Below are 13,604 nucleotides of genomic sequence, written 5' to 3'. Positions count from 1 at the left end.
TGAGACAGTTTAACAAGTGTTGGCAAACAAGATCATAATAGATTTCTTTCATTGCGGCAAGAGTGACTGAGTGTTGAGTGTGATACAGAATGCCACACTGTTTATTGACTTTACCGTGAATGGCTTGGGTGTGGTTTCTCCAGTTTAGTTTATCATCGACAACAGCCCCAAAGAATATAATATTTTGTTCACGCTTCAGGACTGTATTAACAAGGCACAGGGGGCCCAGATCTGGGGGATATTTTTTTTCTGTGAAAGGTTGTGTAGTGGAATAGTTCGAGGTTTAAGGTCAGTTTATTACATTATATACTGTATATATAATTAAAGCAGCCTAATCAGCTGATGAAAGTGAGAAGAGAAGTAAATGCCCCGGTGGTATCAGATATCGGGACTTTTCCTTCAACAGGTGATGAGATCAGATCAGATCTTTACCTTTCTCTCCCTTATTCATCCTCTCTCTCACCTTCCCTCTCTCAGTCGTTCTCTCTCGTACAGTTTCTCACAGGCTCTCAGACATGCTGTAACGTCGTAGGTCGTACTGGTCCTGCCTCATGATGCATGGCCAGGTAACACAGCCAGGTAGAGGGATGCTGCCCTCCCTCACTAGTATGAGAGAGAGAGAGAGAGAGAGAGAGAGAGAGAGAGAGAGAGAGAGAGAGAGAGAGAGAGAGAGAGAGAGAGAGAGAGAGCTGAGTGAAGGAGTAGTATCATGAATCCTCTGGTGCCTGTTAGATTAACGACCTCTGGCGCTGAACAAAATTATGGGTAAAAATTTCGAAGGATGAGGTGCCTGTATTTCAAGGGGGAGAAGAAGTAATGGAGGGAGAGAAGCGCGCGCACACACACACACACACACACACACACACATATATATATATATATATATATATATATATATATATATATATATATATATATATATATATATATATCTTGATAAAACCACACAGGAAAAGGGAAACAATGGAGCTCTTAGCTTTCGTCTTTATTCAAGACATCTTCAGAGGGAACTGAATTTACAGGGATTGAGAGAGGCTTATACACAATAGGTGACCTTAAATAACATCGGGTAAGGTCAGTATCATGGGACCCAATAATCCACACACCACCTCCACCGCAAACGAAAGAAAGGCTTATAAAATATGGTATAGATATTTAGATGATGTTCTTTGTCTGTGGCCCAGAAACAGTGACCCATGAAAATTTGTGGATAAGCTTAATGATTTTGTTCCTAGTATTACCTTCAAAATTTAAAGAGAAATGAATGGATTCCTACCATTTCTTGATATGCTTATCATGAGAAATGGTCACAACTATAAATTTAAGGTGTACAGAAAGCCTACACAGGTAGACAGTTTCATACATTTTTCATCGAGTCACCTTGAGTCTGTCAAAATGTCAGTTTTTCTGCTATGCTTTTGAGATGTTTGCGAATTTGTGGACCTAAATTTATTGAATAGGAACTGCAACACATTCAGCTCATTGCACAAAAACTTGGCAACCCTTCATTGTTTGTTGACCGTTGTTTTAAAAGGGTTAAAAAATTCTTTTTATTGTACTCATACTAGACAAGTTCCTGCATTTAAGAATATTTTTACTCTACCTTATCGCAAGGAATTTGTCCCATTAGTCCAGTCCCTTAAATTACTAAACACTAATGTTGATTTTAAGTATGACTCAACTGTTGCTAGTATGCTAATTAAGAATAGCTCAACCTTGAATGTAAATGGAAGTGTTTATTGCATTCCATGTAGTAATTGTAATGGAAATTATGTAGGTCAATCTGGGAAAGTATCACAACTTAGAATAAAATAACAGAAGTATATTAACTTAGAATAAAATAACAGAAGTATAATAATAGACTAGCATCTGAAAGCAGTGCACTTTTCGTTCATATAAGGAACAGTAATCATACCATGGATTGGGAAAACAGTATAAGTGTTTAAATCAACATGTGTCACAAAAAGACTTCTGGTTGAAGCAAGTCTGATAAGGCCCAAGGTTAAAATGCTTCGAAAGCATTTGAGGTAGATGTAGGATAGATGATTAGTGGGTCGCATGGTATTTTTTACCTGACCTGACTTGACCTGACCTGTTGTTATGTCACCCATTTTTTATTAGTTCTTTCGTTTGCGGTGGAGGTGGTGTTTGGATTAATGGGTCCCATGTTATTGACCTAACCTGGTGTTATTTAAGGTCACCTATTGTATATAAGCTCAAACCGCAGCGCAACTTTCAACGTAATGACATTGTCATCGTAGCCGGAGAATATACCCATAGGAACCAATGGCCTTTGGGAAGGGTTGTTGAAGCGAGGCCTGATGGTGATGGGCTTGTACGTCGCGTTAAGGTGAAGACTGCGTGCAATGTGACAGTGCGTCCTGTTGTAAAACTCTGTTATCTGGAAGGAGCCCCACTTACAGCGAACACACCTGATGCTGGCGTATAGACATGGAATTGCTGTGTTTGTTTGTTTTGATTGCTTGACGAGAAGGTGAACCTGTTCGACCAGTTCCTCTGGCTTCAGCACAGGCACATTCTGCCCATTTTGTAGTACACCAGGATCTCTTGTATTGTTTTCTTGAGCGCGCACGCTCAACGGGGGGAGTGTTACCACCCACGGGAAACCGCGTGGTCAGTCTTAATACTTGTTAGAAAATAGTTTAGTTACTAGGTACTGAATAAATAAGAGAAGGGAGTGAAGCGAGCTATGGGGGTGTTTACCTCTGAGCTACCCTGGTATCTGCTGAATACGCAATTCTGTAGATGGCGAGGGACCGTGTATGCAGGGGATACACTGAGACTACCCGGTGAGACTATCTCTTACAGACATACTGTGAACATCTAAAACCTCTGCTGGCATTAGACTCGTAACACGCTATGACTGTAATCACCAATTAAGACTTTATATCATGCGTTAAGGAAGTGATTCATTGATATGTAATTTGTATTGACAGGTTATGACCGAAATATATTGTTCGAGTCCATTGTAACGAGTCTCACAATCCTTTAAGCTCGTAGTCGTCTTAATTGGCGATTATATATATATATATATATATATATATATATATATATATATATATATATATATATATAGTATATATATATATATATATATATATATATATATATATATATATATATATGTATATATATATATATATATATATATATATATATATATATATATAGTGTATATATATATATATATATATATATATATATATATATATATATATATATATAGAGAGAGAGAGAGAGAGAGAGAGAGAGAGAGTAAAGAGTGAGCCTGCCTAAAATCTCGTGTAGCTGGGCGGGTAGTCACATTTTTTTTTTTTTTGGCTAAGGTGTTAGTTAAATGTTAGTTGTGTTAGTCGAAAGGTACACTGTATGGAGAGGCCTGTCAGGTTCTAAGTGGAGCTGGTAGGTCACTCTCATCTTTTATTCTCTCTATTAATGTTTTATGTGTATATTGGGGCAGGAGGTGGTTCAATTACTTTCTTCCTGGCTGATTTAAACCAACTGTGTTCTTGGAATTCTTCATTGTCTATATTATTTATCCAATTTTGGTAAGTTTCTGTGTTGAGTTCAGTTACTTTGTTCCAAATATTTGCGGCTTTGTTGTGTATTTCTACATTGATTGCTAGGAGGTTTGCTCTCTTGTGTAGCTGTTCATTATTGATGTGGTCTGTATATTTTATGTTATATATAAATCTGAGGGCTATATTTTGTACTGTTTGTAACCTTTTAATGCTCGTTTTACTAAGGGTGTTCAATGGGATGGGTGGGTAGTCCATAATTGATTTGACAAGGGCTATATAAATCTTTCTTTTGTTATTAATGCTAAGGTTCTTAAAGCGTTTTATTTTTGATGATCGTATTCTTGCCTGTCGTTCTTTATCTTTTAAGTATGTTATATATCCTCTGTGTAACTTTGATATAAATTATCTTTTTATATATAACTAGCAGAATCGCCGCCCTCTGGGAGGCTCATCCGCTAGGCAACGGTAGGACGCCACCCTCCGGGAGGCTCCACATTGTCTCACTGTTCAGTCCCCAAAACTTCTTCTTCCATCAATAGTTCATTAACGGTGTATGTAAGTTCCACCATGTTTTTCACTACAACGGTACAGCAAAGTATATTTTTTTAGCATTAAACTGTTATTATTTTACTATCTAATCATCACTACATATAACACCACCCATCATCACTACATATAACATCATCCATCATCACTACATATAACACCATCCATCATCACTACATATAACACCATCCATCATCACTACATATAACAACATCCATCATCACTACATATAACACCATCCATCATCACTACAGATCGGTAAAGTAGTTTCCGAGATTCTCGTGCGGACACACAAACAAAAACACACACACAAACATACCGACAGGTGTCGGTAGAGTCTAATGAGGTTATTAGTGTCCCGCTCACCTGTCTCCGTATTCTAAGACGTTCATTTATTTTAATTTTCTCTAAACAGAATGTGAGAATGACTGTCGTGATAATATTAATGATATTGATGATCAATGTATATAAAAAAATATGTCCATTAATTAGTAATAAAGAGCATATTTACATTACATAATAAAGTATCATAGACGAGAAAAAAATTTGGGTGACAATTACAAAAGTAACTTGCATACAGCCGTGAATACTGGTATGTGTAGAGGGTGTCATTGCTACACGGAAAAGTAAATCTTGGTGTTGTTTGGGGATAATCGCGTGCTCTGTTGTGACTTATGAATCCTATTAAGGCACTTTTGTATTATAGATATTAGTCAACGGTTATGAGCGAGAAGAACAATCAGCACTTTTACTAATTTAAGATAGTTGCTGGCCATATAACACTCGCATTTCTTTCAACCAAATGTTGAGCCTTAAAGCCTTTGTGAGTTTGACAGTGTCTTGTGAGTTGGACAGTGCCGTGTGAGTTGGACAGTGCTATGCGAGTTGGACAATGCCGTGTGAGTTGGACAGTGCCTTGTGAGTTGGACAGTGCTATGCGAGTTGGACAGTGTCGTGTGAGTTGGACAGTGTCGTGTGAGTTGGACAGTGCCGTGTGAGTTGGACAGTGCCGTGTGAGTTGCACAGTGTCGTGTGAGCTGCACAGTGTCGTGTGAGTTGGACAGTGTCGTGTGAGTTGGACAGTGTCGTGTGAGTTGGACAGTGTCGTGTGAGTTGGACAGTGCAATGTAAGTTGGAGAGAGCTTTTTAATTTGTTGATGAATATAGCGGTTTAGAAATACAGTTAAAAGTTTTCTGTACTCTACCAACCAAGAGGGTGTTCAGTAGTAGGGGTTGATCATGTTACTCTGTGCGGGTATTCCCAAAATAATAACTGAAGCGACTGTAACTAGATCCATTCTCCTGTCCCTATTTAGAGAAAGAATTAACACTAAAGAACTTAAGAATGTTTGTAAGCCCAAGTGAAGGGGTGCAGGTGGGAAGAAGTTTAAATGAAGATTATATGACTTACCTGGAATCTTGGTGAGTGACTTAAGCTAAAGTGTCAAGGTTAAATATGTAATGTCGTCAACAGGTATATAAACTTGGGCGTGGGTAGCGTACACAGAGTTTACTTGAGATAAAGTTTCCTTCAACTGAGCGGCAGTTTATGAAAAGTTTGTTTGACTTACACAGAGTTTTTGCACTGGAGCGTTCGTGTTAGGGAAGTTCTTTTTCACATTTAACGTTTATATTTTGTTTTGGGGTTATGGAGTATTTATTGAATGACATTATAATTACATTGACTAAAATTATATGAAATTGTCAAGTATTTTATTTAATATGGCTGACGAAGTGTATGTCTGTTTTGTTCATATTAGCAAGTGGTGAGTCAGTTTTGTACCCCAGGTGATATAAATGTATTCATTATATGCCATTCAATAACGTGGGTCTAAGTCAAAGTGCATTTGGGAATATCTGCTTCATGAGGATATTGCTTTTACAGCCTACAGGCCAGGATATCCACTGCAGGCAGGTCGGTTAATTACATATCAAAGTAACCCTTCAGGTCCCTCGTGTAGACTCTCACGAATTTCGACATTGGGTTTTCTGACTTGGGGTTGTCACTCACTCTATATGTCTAATAATGGAATTGTTCAGTGTGCAGCTACAGTAAATAGAGAACGTTAACAACTTTATCCAAGTTTTCCTAGTGTTGTTATTTTAAATGCAATATGAAAAAAATAAAAGAATTTCGTTTAAGACTTTTATGTCATGTGAGTAGATAGTTTGTCTCGGAACAACATAAATATATTGTTTGTGTGACTATAAGAGCACCCAAGTGACACCAGATAAATGTCATCTTCAGAACGTCTCAAGGCAACTCCATAATACATATGCTGTGTGGCGGAACAACATCATTCATAAAAGAGAGATTTCGCGTATGAGTGAGTATTGTCTTGCCCATGAGATAAGTTTCCCGCGTATCTAAATGTCATGAAGGAGTGGCCCAAATATTTCCACAGGGACCAAATGTTTCCCCTGAATGAAAGATAAAGTTTTATTTATAATCGAAACGTCAGTTAAAGTCATTGATTCCTTTGTTGCACAATGAACTCTCCTTAAATAACTGATACATTACATGAGATGTTTCAGGTCTTACTGTTGCCGTAATTAAGAGATATTACCTTATACTTGAATGTCTTTGTCTTGCGAGGGCAACACTGCATAATACAGTATGGGAGTCGCTATTTTTATACACAAAATAAACTTGACCTGAGTGTGCAAACTTCGCTGACTTGTTCTGATTTATTACGTTCATGAATCACTATTTCTATGCGTAATATATTTTCTGACCATTTTGAATTACTCTGTGTATTAAGGACATCTCTTCCACAGTACAAATACCCCCGAGCTTAGTTTTTAAACGTCATGTGCAGGAAAAGATATGTTCCTGGCCCTCCTGAATAATCACCACCACAAGAGGTATTTTTCCTGAGTTATGTTTGTGCCAGTGTGTGTAGCAGAGGGAATTCCTTCAGCGGGTCAGTCTGTCGTCTTTCACAACAACACCAACTTCTTACTCCTTAGTCGCAAGAAACGAAACAGTTTACTTCGCGGGCGTGACACTGGAGGGACACGTGCATCTTTTTTTTGTGTCTGTTACAGTTTTACCTGTAAGACTGACAGTTTGGCCGACTTCGAAATTTGTGTGTCCTAATACGAGAAATTTGTTTTGAGTGTTTTGTTTTTACTGCCGTGTTTTATTGTGATGGCTGAAATATTTTGTTTGACATTTTACATACAGAGGGGTGGTTGGGGGAGGCAGAGGAGGAGGAGGGCGATAATTAGTGGCTACTGAGATGAAATTAAGATTGGGAAGAGGGATTAGTGTAAAATCATTAAGAAATAAAACGAATAAGAAAAAATTCATAAGTAGGAGAAACTCAGCAGTAGGAGATGGTGGGTGAAGTGTTCTAATTGGGAAGGTCCTCTAGTGTGTTATAAGAACATAAGAAAATAAGGAGTCTGCAATAGGCCGGTTGGCCTGTGCATGGCAGCTCCTGTCGAGAGTTACTACCACTCTCTATCATCCATGAATCTATCCAGTCTCCTTTTGAAACTTTCCAGGGTTCCAGCACTTACTACAAAGTTGCTAAGCTTGTTCCACTCGTCCACCACCCTATTTGTGAACCAGTTCCTTCCTATCTCCCTCCTAAACCTAAACTTATCCAACTTAAATCCGTTGCTTCGAGTCCTATCCTGCTCGGATATTATAAGAACTTTATCTATATCCCCTTTATTGATTCCTTTCACCCTCTTAAATATTTCTATCATATCTCCCCGCACTCTTCGTCTTTCTAGGGAATGCAAGTTTAGTTTCTTTAACCTATCCTGATATGGAAGGTTTCTAAGTCCCGGAATCATTTTCGTCATTCTTCGCTGCACCGACTCTAGTGAATTGACATCCATTCTATAATAAGGGCACCAGAACTGAACCGCATAATCGAGGTGCGGCCTGACTAGCGCAAGATATAGTTGCAATAAGACCTCTGCACTCTTATTACTTACACTTCTAGATATAAAACCCAATACTCTGTTTGCCTTATTTCGAACATTAACGCACTGTTTTCTAGGCCGTAGGTCCAGGCTTACAAGTACCCCTAGGTCTCTTTCACAAGTTGACTTCTCTAGGTTGATGTTGTTAAGGCTGTATACATTGCCAGTATTTGTTCTTCCAATATTAAGTACGCTGCACTTGCTGGTGTTGAATTTCATTTGCCATTTGTCAGACCACCCCTGCAGTTTATTTAGATCCTCCTGTAATGCATTTGCATCCTGCCCTGAATTAATCTGCTGCCCTATTTTGGTGTCATCCACAAACTTGCACATGTCACTGCTGATCCCAGTATCTAGATCGCGTATGTAGATTATGAACAAGAGTGGGCCTAGTACTGATCCCTGGGGAACCCCACTGGTTACACGACCCCACTGAGATTTAACACCATCTACACTGACCCTCTGCGTTCTATCTGTGAGCCATGAGTTTATCCAATTTAAAACTTTCCCCTCGATACCATGAGCCTTAACTTTTCTCAGAAGCCTCTGATGCGGTACTCTGTCAAATCCTTTGCTAAAGTCTAAGTAAATAACATCTACTACCTCGAAGACTTTCCTGAAAAACGTCAGCAGATTTGTTAGACAAGATTTTCCCTTTGTAAACCCATGTTGAGTCGTAGATTAATTTGCTTTTCTCTAAATGCGATCAGATGCTATCTGCTATAATTTATTCAAGAAATTTCCCCACTACTGACGTCAAACTGATCGGCAGGTAATTTGACGCTGATGCTCTGTCTCCCTTTTTGAATATGGGTACTACATTTGCCTGTTTCCACAAGTCTGGCACAACTCCGGTGTCTAATGATTTTGTAAATAAATTTATGAGGGGTCCGCTAATCTGTTCCCTACACTCTTTCAAGACTCGAGGGAAATTTTCATCTGGCCCTGGGGATTTTGTCCTCTTTAGTTTATTTATCCTCTTAAGAACATACTCTTTTCTGATAGTGATATTCAATAATTTCTCTTCTTCCTTTCCTCTAAATATCAGTTCCACCTCTGGAATTTCCTCGCGAATTTCTTCTGTGAAAACTGATAAGAAGTAGCTGTTCAATGCTTTGCTTATTTCTTCACTGCCATTTATCACTTCTCCTCTCCCTGACTTTAAAGGCCCAACTTTGTCCTTGACCTTTGTTCTATATACCTGGAAAAATCCCTTGGGATTCGCATTGGATTCTCTTGCTATTTTGATTTCATAGTCTCTCTTTGCTTTCCTTACATTTTTCTTAACATTCCTAGATAGTTCATTATACCTGTTTCTGAGCTGCTCCTCCCTTCCCTTTAATTTCTTATATATTCCTTTCTTTATTCCTATGTCATAGTTTAAGTTTTCTGGTCATCCACCTTGGCTCATTCTTATTTGACCTAATTTTTCTGTATGGTATATTTTGTTCTTGTGCTTTATGTAGTATACTAGTGAATATATTATAGTCATGATCAATTGTTGTGTCATCTATGACCTCACCCCTTCCTACTGGGGACTGACGTGACTGTTCCCAGGTGACCTCACCTAGGTACCTTCTTAACCCCTGGTAATCCGCCAACCGAAAGTTTGGGACTCTGACCATATTGTCATTAACATATTGGTAATGGTTGAGTCATTGCACAAAAACTTGGGTACCCTTCTGTGTTTGTTGATCATTGTTTTAAAAAGGCTAAAAAATCCTTTCATTCCTCTCAAACCAGGCAAATTCCTACACTTAAGAATATTTTGACTCTGCCCTATCGTAATGAATTTGTCCCTTTAGTTCGGTCCCTCAAACTACTAAATATTAATGTTGTTTTCAAGTATGACTCAACCATTACCAATATGTTAAGAAAAAATAGCCCAAGTTTCAATGTAAATGGAAGGGTTTATTGTATTCCATGTAGCAAATGTAATGGTAATTATGTAGGACAGACAGGAAAAACATTGCAGCTCAGAATCGGACAACATAAGTACAATATCAGAACAGCATCTGAAAGCAGTGCCCTGTTCGTTCATGTTAGGAATAATAATCATCCCATTGCTTGGGAAAAAAGCTTTGAAGTATTTAAATCATCTTGTGTCACAGAAAGACTTCTGGTTGAATCTAGTTTGATTAAGAACATAAGAACATAAGAAAATAAGGAGTCTGCAATAGGCCAGTTGGCCTGTGCATGGCAGCTCCTGTCGAGAGTTACTACCACTAACTATCATCCATGAATCTATCGAGTCTCCTTTTGAAACTTTCCAGCGTTCCAGCACTTACTACATAGTTGCTAAGCTTGTTCCACTCGTCCACCACCCTATTTGTGAACCAGTTTCTTCCTATGAGTAGTGGTTGTTGTCGAGCTGGATTGAGTTGCTGTCATGAGCGGGATTGAATGTACGGTTGTAATGCCCAGGGCCTCACTAATATGGACTGGTACATTGTCAGAGGGTTGGTCTGCCGGCATGAGGTTCGGAGACGTAGATTGTGTCGATCGTTGAAGACGTGAGAGCGTTCGTGTGGACTGAGTATTGTTTTGACACTGGTTCCTCTTAGTTCAAGGGCCAGGCAAAGGAGAGCATGTTTGTTTTGGACTGGGTATTAATTTTGACATTGGTTCTCTAGTTTAAGGGCCAGGCAAAAGGGGAGCGTGTTGTTCTGGTTGGTTTTGAGTTGGGCTAGGCAGAAATGGAGTTGCTGGCTGCGAGTGGAATAGTACAGAGCTGAAGGTGGTTTCTAAGTTGTTCTCTCAGCACATGAGGACAGTGCTGTCTTTTTTTTGGAGGGTCGAGTGTTAGCGGGAGAGAGAAGAGAAGACAGAAATGCTGCGTTTAGCACGTTGCAGGTGTGAGGTGCAGTTTCTTTGAAAATTTTTTTAGGGGGGTCGTATGCATGTTTTCTCAGCACATGAGGACAGTGCTGTCTTTTTTTAGGGGGGTCGAGTGTTAGCGGGAGAGAGAAGGGGAGAAGAGAAGACGGGAATGCTGCGTTGAGCACGTTAAAGGGGTGAGATGCAGTATTTAGAAGAAGTCTTTTCTGGGGGGGGGGTCGTTGCATACTTTTCTCAGCACATGAGGACAGTGCTGTCTTTTTGTAGGGGGATCGATTGTAATATTCAGAAATTTCAGTGTGATTTCAAACGCCGCGCCATGGGCGATACTGAATTTTCAAGGTCGACTGAGGAAGAGAGCGCTCCTGCCTGTAGTGAGAGCTTTTGGAACTAGGCCTATACAATATTGAATGTAGTTTGTCGAATTAATTATGATGTGATTCATGAAGTTAAGGGTATATTATTAAATTTGAAATTATTATAGATCGTTTATCAGTCTGAATAATGTTACGGGTGTCCCAAGAAAGTTATTAGTTAGGCGGAAAATATGTCACGTAGGCCTAAGCTAACGCCTTGGGGAGATGCGAGGCTGGTTGGTCCTCAGTCACGGGAAAGCGATCGGACAGACAGGACGTCCCTGCGCCTCCGTCCAAAAAAACGGTCACGTGGTCTAGTCACCTGTGTTGCGCTATTGCAGTATAACAAGTAAGTCTCATTCAATCTCAGACAGGGGTTAGATAGGGCAGTGATAAAATTAACAAGAGCTAACAGTGAGTCCATTTCAGGGTTTCCGTCAGAACCCACTTGACTGCTAGAGATTGACTGCCGATTGAGATTGCCGTTGATGATTGATGATTAGCGATTGTCGCAGTTGGAACGATCAGTGCAGGCTTGTCACTGGTCAGCGGGAATATCAAGGGATCTCTTGAGTGAACAAGTGCTCCCGACAACTAAAACGACACGGGACCAGCATCAGCATTGGGTGATCAGTTCTTCCCACGTGGGTGCACAGCACCACGTGTTTTCGGTCAGCTAGAAGTATTACCTACTGGCTAGAGGTCACCTGCTGGCGTTCTCTCTTCCCGCCCATGGACGCACTGAGAGTACACTGAAACCAGGAGTCAAGGGATACCTAGAGAAACATTTTATTTCCATCTATTATGGGTGTATATTGAGGTGGGTGAAACAGGGTTCCTAGGTATTAGTGGACTCAGTAACATCTTAATAACAGTGATAATATTTTTGGGTGTAGTTAATACCATTTTTTCAGTTACTGATATTATCTTGATGTGTTTAGTTTAATATTTCTTAAATAATTTTGATAATATTGTTTTTTAATGTTTGTGTCACTAAGTGGAACCAGAGTGATACTGTGATTTAGTTCCGTTAATGCATTTAATTTTTCTTTAAAATTCTGATCTCAGGTATAACCTTTGTTCCCCAGAGTAGTGTTTAAGTTAGGTTAGGAAGTGTGCATCTGTTGGGGTAATATAATTTTGTTGAGTGCCCTTAAGGCCTATTCATTGTAGAGTTATTAATTTCTTATTTTTTATACCATTTTCTCAGTTGTTGATATTATTTTATTGAAAGCCCTTAAGGCCTGTTTCATGTGTGCAAGCAACACTTCTTAATACTTGAGTTTATTGTTGTCTAATGAGGCATTGTCTGAGTTTCCAATAATTTCAATATCATGTAATACTTTTATTCCCCAGAGTAGTGTTTTAAGTTCAGGTTAAGAGGTGCGCATATTGGTGTACCATTATTTGATTGTGTCTGTGGTGTTGGAGGGAATACAAGTGTCTAAATTTTACAGTGTGTCTCATTCATCCCAGTCACAGATGCTATCCTTCCACGGGTCACGGAGAATTCATTTTGTTTAGTAAATTTAAGTGTTCTTGTGCTGGTTCGGGATATTTCTCAAAGCGGCGCTTCCACTGCAATTTCCATCTAATAATTAATAAACCCCAAGTCAAGTGAGAAATTAAAGTCCAGTAAATTCCGACCGGTTACACACACACACACATATATATATATATATATATATATATATATATATATATATATATATATATATATATATATATGCAAGTAAATCACTGTAGGTGCGCTTGATCCAGGTATATGCTGATAACCACAAGGAAAGAAGAAAACACGAAGTTCCCAAGCGCTTTCGTGTAATTCACATCTTCAGGGGTGAGTACAGACTAAGGAGAAGTACATAACAAGGTATATATATACAGAGGAGGGTGAGATCAAGTCCACAATGGTCAGGTATTAGGTAATGACCCTACTAATCTTCAAAAAAGGCACCACAGCAGTCGGTAGTCAGGTCAGAGGGTAAGATGACCCAACCTTCTCACCTGGTTACAAATCTTCTTAATTACGAAATTATCCAGTTTGTACATACCATTACTCAAATTCATGTTGACGAATTCGGTATGTTTAATGAGATTGGATTCTATAATGTTCCTACTGTCAATTGTATTACAAGGTAATATTGAGGAGGCATTATCCCAGTCAATGTAATGCTTATTATCCCTCAAATGAACAGAGCATTGGATTCCTGGCCTGTCCTAACGCTATATTTATGTTGTTTAAGTCTAGTTACAAGATCTTTACCTGTCTGGCCTAAGTAAAACATATTACATTCCTTGCAAGGAACCTTATAAATGCAGCCACTTGTATTGTTGGGGGAGTTCTTGATTAACATCTGTTTAACAGTGTATGAGTTTTTAAATG

This window comes from Homarus americanus, unplaced genomic scaffold (assembly GCF_018991925.1).
Source record: "Homarus americanus isolate GMGI-L3 unplaced genomic scaffold, GMGI_Hamer_2.0 scaffold32929, whole genome shotgun sequence".
NCBI classification, from domain to species: Eukaryota; Metazoa; Arthropoda; class Malacostraca; order Decapoda; family Nephropidae; genus Homarus; species Homarus americanus.
Note: the sequence above shows the minus strand (reverse complement) of the source record.